The following is a 3,204-nucleotide window of genomic DNA, read 5'->3' on the forward strand; positions in this document are numbered from 1 at the left end:
GGGGGGCCAGGGGTGGGAAGCGGGGGGCCGTGGCGGCGAAGGGGGGGTTGTTTACAGCCACGGAACTTGTTTCCTTCCACCTGCCTCGGGGGAAGCAGTTAGCGATTTGTTAGTCAAACCAGATGAGCCTTCCTGGAGCGGCTTCCTGCCAGGCTCAGCCTCGCCGGGCCGCCGCCGGGTCCCCCCCTGCGTCCCCCGGCTTTGCCCGTACCCCCCCACCGCAACCAGCGCAGCACCGTGCCAGGATGCCGGGAACCTCGACGCGGTTTTCCCACCGGAGGCTTCCAGGCGTCGCCGGTTGGTGCGGGCGGGAGCACCGGAGCCACGCTTGGAAAACCGTGGCGGCAGCGGCGCTTGATTTTTCCAAGCCTCTGCCCAAATATCTACGGAGAGGTTGCGCCGGGCACGGCAGCGCCCGCGATGGTGCTCTCCCGGCGTTCTCGGGCGACGGTTGGGTGCCGGCGTGACGGTGGGGTGCTGCCGAGCTTGCCGAGGGTGATGGACCGAGCGCCGAGCATCCGTCGACGCACGCATCCAGCGCCGTTGGCCCAGGAGCGCGGGCATCACCCCTGCAGAAACGGGGCCCACGCACGGACGAGGAAGTGCCAGCCTGCGCCCCCTCGCTAATCGAGTGGCGCCGGGTGATAAATAAGGAAGTTAACACCCAACCCGGGCTGCTAATTAGCTTTTAACCTGTACTAGCAGTTAACTACAAAAGGCAGTCATTTGTTCCGGGGAGCTGGTAGCGTAGAAAGAACGAAACACGGCCAATTTTGTTCAGGATGAATTAAGACTTGCAAATGTAAAATGAGTTCATCTATTTAATTAAGTAGCGGCAATATGGATGTTAAATTAAGTTAATGGCAGGCATGCCAAAACAAGGTTATAAAAATCTTGTCCTGGCGGGGTGGGTTCCGGATCCGGCCCTTGGATGGGGGGGGGCGGGGGCTCTGCCCTGCCCGCCGGTGGCCCCTGGGGTGGGCTGGGGGCTGCTGGCTGCTGGCCCTGGGGACCCCCCTCCGGCCACCGCAGGGATGGAGGGAGAGGGAGAAGGAGTTGGAGGAAAAAAAAAAACCAAAAAGGCAGGAGGAAAGGAAAAGCGTGTCTCACCCAGCGCCGCAATCTTATCAGGGCTGAACTTTACTCTCCTGCTAAAGATATAGGATACTTTAGGGACATCGGAAAGAAATAATAACCCTCTGATTTGTAGCTCTCGGGCTCTGGCAGCCGAGGGGGAAGGAAGACTGTCTTCTGCCATTACCATTTTTTGTATGAACTATTCCCCAAAGAAATCAAACCCTTGTACAAGCCCTCCCGTGCGGCAGCCCCTGCTCCGGCGCTGACCCGAGCCGTGCGGATTATCACCGCGCATCGCAGCCGGAGACAGGAACATTCATTAAAATTTGAAACACAAATGGAAAATTGCTACTTGAAGCCTCCTTGCCAGAGAGCCAGCCGCTTGATCAGAGACCTCATTAATGTATCTAATGTGTAAGGAACAATTAGACTTTTCAAAGACATCCTTTTCCCAGCCAGGGAAAAAAAAAAAAAAAAAGAAGCAGCTTGAACCCCCGCCCCCCCCATCCAAACCCAAACCCAAACCCGCCTCAAGGGATCGGGGTGCACAACCCCGTCGGGAGCCTACGAGCCGCCGGAGAGTCTCGGATCCATCCCGGCACCCGAAATGCCCGTTTCTGCTTAAGTTAGATGGGGAGGAAAGTGGGCTGATTAAAAAGCTGATTTCTTTTCCCAGCGACCGGCGGGGTTTTGCCATCCTCCCGTAATTAGCCGGTTACGCGGCCGTATGTTTTATTTATGAGCCGAGGGCGGAGGGAAGGGGAAGCGAAGGAACGACCGTGCCCTATATATCTGCAAATAAAACACTTCATTTCCCTCCTGGGGAATGTCACCTCGAGAAACCATCGCTTTCCTGCTCACTGCCCCGTCCAAATCGCAGGCTGTAAATGGCTTTGTGGGCCTGGCTGGCGCTCAGATGGGTTTAAAATATGGATTTATGTCTTTATTCTGCATAGTCAAAGGTCAACAAGAGCAGGAAATCATCGCTGAGCCGCTTATTTACGGTGAGAGGCGGCCGCTCGCTCCTCTTCTCGCTCATGCATCCCCACCAGCAGATGCTTTCAGGGTGCCGGGTCGCGGCAGAGCCTGGTGGAGACCGACCGCGCCTCAGTTTCCCTAAGGCGGGCTGCTTGGGGATGGGCATCCCGCCAGGGACCGCGGCGTGGGTGTCCCCGGCACGGCTGCGTCCCCTTCCTTGGGGACCCCCGTGAGGAGGTCGAGCATCCCCAAGGAGGTCCGGCATCCCCGGCACGCGGCGTCCCCGTGGCGAGGGTACCGTGGCGGGCACCCCGCGCCCATCGGCCGTGGCCTTGGCTCGCTTGCTCGGCGTGGGCAGGGCCGGCGGCGTGCTTGCCCGGCCGGCCCCGCGAGCTGCGCTCTCATGCTTTGCTAATCCCGCCTGGCACCTGCCCCAGCTCCCGGCGGCTTCGCGCGAGCAAGGAACCAATTAATCCTCCCGGCGCTCGGGGAAGTGGGTCAGGCTCGTCAAGCTCTCCCGCTAACGAGGGGCAAGGCGAGGCGTGGCAGAGCCGGCTGCTGGGCGGTCAGGCGGGTGTCTCACGCCGGTGCCCTGCGTCCCGTCTCCTGCGGGGTGGTAAGTGGGTAAACTGAGGCAGGGGGAACGCTCGCCGCCGGCGCGCGCGCGCGATCGCCCGCAGAGCGGGGACGACCGAGGAGGAGGGTGGCGGATAATTCGGTTGGGCCGATGTCGCAAAGGGCCGGGCTGGTTTCCCAATGGGGCTCCCCGGGCGCCGTGCCTCGGTTTCCCCATCCCGGCGAAGCAACGGGAGCTGCCGGCTCGGGGTGCTGGGTGCTGGGGCGGCGTTAGGGTTTTCTTGGCAGGGTGGGGAGTACAGGCAGCGCAGGCAGCGCAGGCAGCGCGCCCCTTTGAAGTGGAGCCCAACTTCCAGGAGTGAAGCAATTCTCGTTTGCATAATGAACAAAGAGAGCAGGGGGGAGGCGAAACCCCAAAGCCCGAGCTGGCAGGCAGGCCTGCCCTCCCTGCCTGCCCTCCCTGCCTGCCTGCCCGCTCCCCCAGCCGCCTGTAATTACAGGTTTATTGCCTGTACAGCTATTGTGTAATGACATGTTTGCAAATTAATTTTTACGGCTCATGCCATGGAGGGG

The 3,204-nt window shown here is 60.5% G+C and overlaps 1 protein-coding gene across 1 annotated transcript in view; it reads left to right on the forward strand.

The window, feature by feature from the left end:
- Positions 1-2,589: 2,589 nt before the first annotated feature.
- GSE1 (Gse1 coiled-coil protein) overlaps positions 2,590-3,204 on the forward strand; it is a 30,359-nt gene continuing 29,744 nt past the window's right edge. The window contains exon 1 of the mRNA XM_010579619.1: positions 2,590-2,671. The gene's annotated coding sequence lies outside the window, so the exon portion shown is untranslated. The remainder of the gene's footprint in view (positions 2,672-3,204) is intronic.

Source organism: Haliaeetus leucocephalus, unplaced genomic scaffold (assembly GCF_000737465.1).
Source record: "Haliaeetus leucocephalus isolate CR32 unplaced genomic scaffold, Haliaeetus_leucocephalus-4.0 Scaffold668, whole genome shotgun sequence".
Classification (NCBI taxonomy): domain Eukaryota; kingdom Metazoa; phylum Chordata; class Aves; order Accipitriformes; family Accipitridae; genus Haliaeetus; species Haliaeetus leucocephalus.